This window comes from Pezoporus flaviventris, unplaced genomic scaffold (assembly GCF_033815535.1).
Source record: "Pezoporus flaviventris isolate CSIRO_AGI_PZ_B2104156 unplaced genomic scaffold, CSIRO_AGI_Pfla_v1 ptg000006l, whole genome shotgun sequence".
Classification (NCBI taxonomy): domain Eukaryota; kingdom Metazoa; phylum Chordata; class Aves; order Psittaciformes; family Psittacidae; genus Pezoporus; species Pezoporus flaviventris.
In genome coordinates, this window is record NW_026892554.1 from 11,087,618 (window position 1) to 11,093,098 (window position 5,481).

Below are 5,481 nucleotides of genomic sequence, written 5' to 3' on the forward strand. Positions count from 1 at the left end.
TTGTCTAACATCCAATGATAGAATGTTCCTTTTGCCTTTATATTTTTTTCCTGATCTCATTTCAAATGTGATTATTTCCTGCTTTAGGAGTATGTAGTATAAATTCTCCTATATAGTAAACTTCTTTTTTAATACTTCTTTATTAATTAGTAAGAATAACTTGTATAGTAAGTATAAAATCTCCTTGTATAACTTGCATACGGGAATAGTGCAGTGCAATATTCCTTCTTATGCTCTGATATGCCTGTTTCAAAAAACAAGCCTGACTGTAACCTTTGTAAAGAAGCAAGTAAAATAAGGCATTAATCACAAAACTTTTCAGCTTGGTTTGTGAGGAGATCTGTATCAGCTTTCATGCATTACATGAACAGACACTAGGATAAGTTTCCAGAATTGCTACAAAACGCAGACTCTAACATTGAAAAAGTGTTGCAAATTAAAACATTTCTGGACTTTGAATCCATGACAGCCTGCAATGTATGTTTGTATATTTTAAGTATTTGAGGCCAGCAGATATGTTGCTACATCAGCTTTGGGACTTGGGGAATTAGTTTTATGTCTTTGATTCAGACTGTTTCATATCAGACAGCTAGCCTAAGCTAGGACTCATTTTGGAGACTTACAGATAATTGTGCTAGACAAGGCTCCTCAGTATCCAATGCAGTGAGAGAGAGGCCTCCTTGAATGACTACTTAAATGGGGTCGCTGAATACACTGAGAATTTTGTGAGCTGTATTGCTAGGGAATGATTGTAGCTTCAGATTTCTCTGAAGGTCTGTGAAAAAGGTGAAATTGCTGCTTGTTGAGGATCTTCTTTTACACTTAATTCAGCTGTGGCCTTTTTTTCTCTAATGGATCCAGGTATTCCTCTTGCTTCATTGCTTAAGATGTAGCCAGTTTGTCCAGTGGTTGTTAAGAGGATGACTTGAATGGAGGGTGGCAATACCACATACTTGAACCCTGAGAAGCAACACAACTCCATGGATAGTAACACTTTTACTATCTTCTCTTTTGACACTGTCACTTTCAGATTGTATATATACTTTAAGCTTTTTCTTATGCAGAGAAATGCTTAATGAATATTTTATTTCTCCCAATGATTCCGTATTATGTTATCAGTACTATAGATGATAAGCCACTAAATCCTTAGGTATCTTTTATTGCCTGTTATGAAAATTCATATACTCTGTTGTCTTCTGTTATTCCAAGAAACTACCACTGGAAATCTTTAAAATGGTTTTGTTCATACTATTTTTTTGCATCAGCTGTCATCCTTTCCAATGTATCACCCTCTTCAATATCATCTATACTTTGCTGCCTGTACTAGATACGGAGTTATTTGACCAGGTAGACTTCTACTGAATGTTTAAAACAGAAATAGTAATTTGACAATAGCAACACTGTGACAAGTGTTACAGTTGTCTCAGCATCAGGTGACAAGCCTTTGAAGAGTCTACTTAAGAACTGTGATTTTTGGTCGCTTTGACTGTACATGACATGGCTTAATCAATGAATTACTTAGGAGCTGGGGATTTATGGATAATGTTTTTTGCTGACAATATAACTTTCTTGCCCTGATGCTTCCTATCCTGAGGATGTGAAGAGTGCATATAGGACAGAAATTCCTGGAAATTTTTTTGGGGGCAGAATAATATGTAGGAGACATAGAAGGGGAAAGACAACCCTATCTGCTAGTGCTAAACACAATCAAGAGCAAATAATAGTTAAGGGTATTTTCCGTTTGTTTATAATTATAGACATACACTTATAACATCAAGCTCAATAAGATCTGCTTGTGCTTTTTCTTATCAAGAGGGCTGTGGGAAATATAACATCTGGAAGGAATATGTACATCAGTAACTTACATTTGTCAGTGAATTGATAATTTACTTAAGGGAACAACAGGCAATAATTTTAGTAGCGACAGAAATCTGAAACTTTGAGTCTAGCATGGAAAACATGTTTTCTTTCAACTACATAGTTCCTAAATTTATTGCTGTATCTTCATATTTTTTGCTATTTTTGATAGCACTGTGCTCAACATTACTGTTTGCAAAAGACTAGGATCAGGTGATTAACAATCTGCATTTTGGGGGCACTATGCAGTAGTACAGTGAACAGGAAGGTTATTCCAGAGGCTATTCCAGTTTAAAGTTTTCATCAAAATTAATACTATCAGGAAACAATTCAAGTATTTGTTAAGTTTTTTGTTAAATGATGCATTTGCTTATTAATTGCCTACTTGCACTTTTAGAATAGCTTTCCAAAACAAATTAATTTTTTTTTTGAGTGAAGCAGCTGCTCAGGATTAATGTTATGTCAAAGTTTCAGGCTCCAGGAAGCGGACAGATGAGTAAAGCTCAACCTCAAATGTCAAATGAGCTTTTTGTTTTTACAACAGGAATCTTTCACAAGTGACTGAAATGGCTCTGTTGGGTTAGGTAAGAAGAAAATCAAGGACTTGAATATTTTACCACTTCACCAGTGGCTTCTTTCTAAAAAGGTAACTATCTTATTGTAATGACAGATGGTAGACATTAACTGAATAGGAACTAGTTGCAATTTATCACAATAGCAAGAATTGATCATTATCTGCATTATATGCTGAGCACCTTTTTCTAACACTTAATCTGGCTCTTTTAGAGTCAGTTTAATTTTTTTTACTTGAGGCTGCCATATGCAGGAGACATGCAAGCAATCCATTTGACAGCAAAGTAACAAATCTAATGTATCTGTACTGAGGTTTTATGTTACTGCCTGTTAATGAATTATCCATTGGATTTTTTTTTTAAGTTAATTACCACAAATGACCAAAATATTTGTAAACTGAAAACCAAGATAACAGTCAGAACAAATTTGTTATGGGGAAACTGTATCTAATTAGTCTGCTAGAGCATTAGTAAGCCTTATGGCTAGAGGAAAAGCTCTTTGACACATTTCTTAGCTTTATATATTAACTGTTTTGAGGCAGAAGGTGATTTAGGTTGTCTTGAGTCATTTCAAGTCCTAAGATTTCATGAAAAAAATTCTTACTTATTTACTTATTGATCTAACTGGTTAACATTTGGTTTCTACTTGAGTGTGATTTTGTTGGAAAAGTTGTCTCATATGGAAACGTTTGATTCTTACGTATCTTGGGCCAAGAAACACTTGTAGGGGTGATGATTTATAAGCAGCTTAGCTCACCAGGTCAGGGAAAGTACATTTAAATTGGAGTGGTGTATATACATATACATACATAGCTGTATACTATATCAGTGTACTCCTGAATGAGATCTGGGGTGCCTGCTAAAATGAAATTACGATGAACTGTCATGTTTTTCACTGCTTCCAGAAGGTAAAATATTTACATCAGGAGATGGAAGTAGTGCAAATAAACTCAGAATGAGGAAAAAAAGCATGTTTCTTTTAGAAATATGGAGAGAAAGTAGAGCTTCTTGATGTATTATCATTCATAATCCTGTAATCTTGCTCTATCTCACACTGCTTGTGGGTGTCAAGGTAAGATTTAGCATTTATAAATGCAGGTAAATTATTTTAAAAATAACTATAACCTGTGTCATTTGCACACTGTATCAAATACTGGTTTGGGAGGTAATTAATCCCATGCACTATTTTGTCATTTTGCTATTAAAATTCTCCATTGAATTAGTAATGGGTAAGAAAGCAAGTTAATACTTTCTGGTTTAGTGTAGATGCTTCATTCCAACACCAACAGATACCCTACGAAATCTGTATACTTAATTTGTACACGGAGTCTGTATACTTAGAATATTTTGAAAGGACAAGTTACTTGTGGAATAAAAAACCCCAAGCTTTCTACAGATAATTCTCATAAAATACATCAGTGACAACTCAGAAGTTAGGTTTATACAATCATATACAGGATGTGGTGATGTCGTAATGACGTATTTTTCATTTGTCTTAGGAAAATCTGAGAATGTCTTACCCAATGTACAAATTACCTTTTAACACCCCCCTCCACACCCCACAACCCCAAAAGAAAACCCCAATGCTCCCCAAACTCAAAACATAACTGTTTTTTTTTACTTCATAGGTCAAGAGTTCCACTTCCTGTGAAGCAGATCGATTTCAGTAGACTTCATTTTATGTTGCTGAGTAATGTTCTGTAAGGGTGAATCTTAAGCATTTTCCCCCAGAATCATTCTATTCATGTGGTTTTGGTAGTCCTTATGGAGAGATACTGTTCTTTGAAGAAATTACTTTCACAATACTGTTGATGTCCTCACAGGTTTTGGTTTTTTTTTGATTGGTTTGTTTTTTGGTGGTTTTTTTTGGTTGGTTGGTTTTGTTTTGTTTTTTTGGGGGGGGGAGTGGAAGCTTTGAGGAGCACTGCTGATCTACAAACTTTTCTTAACCAAGGAATCATAGAATGATTAGAATGAATCTTTAGAGATCTTTTAGTTCAAACCTCTGCCATGGGCAGGAACATCTTTCACTAGATAAGTTTACTTAAAGCCCCATCCAGTTTGGCCTTGAACACTTCCAATGGGGCAGCCACAGCTTCTCTGGTCTACCTATTCTAGGGTCTCACCACCCTCAATGTAAAACTTTTTTCCTTACAACCAATCTACATCTTACCCCATTCAGTTTAGAACTGTTGCTTCTTGTCCTGTCACTACAGGCCCAGGTAGAAAGTCTCTCTCCATCTTTCTGAGAAGCACCCTTGAAATATGATGGAAAATGGCTTGGCAACTACATCAGCCAATTCCCTCAAGGCACTGTGATACGCTTTACAGGGTAGGATAGATTTGTTTATGTCATAAAACTGTTAACAGAATGAATTGAGATGCATGGTCACTCATGGAACAAAAATTTTAGAGGATATCCTTTCTCAGCCTGTCTTCATCAGTGCCATCTTCTTGCCTTCCTTTTGGTTTCATGCAGTGTCTTTCGGTATCTATAAATAGGAATGATAATAGATGTACTGTGCTTGAAATTGTTTAAGTAAACAAACCCAACCCCAGAACCTCTCCCCCAAATCTACCTGTGATGGCAAGGATTTACATTATGATAAGTATTTACATTATGCTGAACAATTTATAGCTACCGGGCTGCGTTTTTCCCAGTGGTCTGAGACTGATTTATCTGTATCTAATTCTATGTTCATAGGTGTCTGAAGTGACTAGAACTTACTTTGTACACCAGCAGTGATGCAAGCTGCTTTTAAGACTTGTGTATATGGTTCCAGAAGATCATATTAAGGTATATTGAACTGAAATAAGGAGTGACACCGTTTTATTGCTGTAATGCAAATAAGGAGAGGATAAGAGCATGTATGTCTGTTTTTCAAATGTCACAGTACTTCCTGAGGAATAATGTATCTCATAAGTTAAAACCATTTGGCCACTGTAATATTTATATCTGGGACACAATTTTGTGCCTAAAAAGCCTATGATTAGAAGTCTTCTACAGTGATATTACACTAGCTTCTGACATGCTTTCTTCAATCACATTATT

At 35.5% G+C, this 5,481-nt stretch overlaps 1 long non-coding RNA gene across 1 annotated transcript; it reads left to right on the forward strand.

Annotated features, from left to right (window-relative positions):
• Positions 1–1,639: 1,639 nt before the first annotated feature.
• On the forward strand, positions 1,640–4,977 carry LOC133265957 (uncharacterized). The gene is made up of 2 exons (XR_009742200.1): positions 1,640–2,503; positions 4,652–4,977. It is a non-coding gene; the product is annotated as an uncharacterized LOC133265957 (long non-coding RNA).
• The last annotated feature ends 504 nt before the right edge of the window (positions 4,978–5,481 follow it).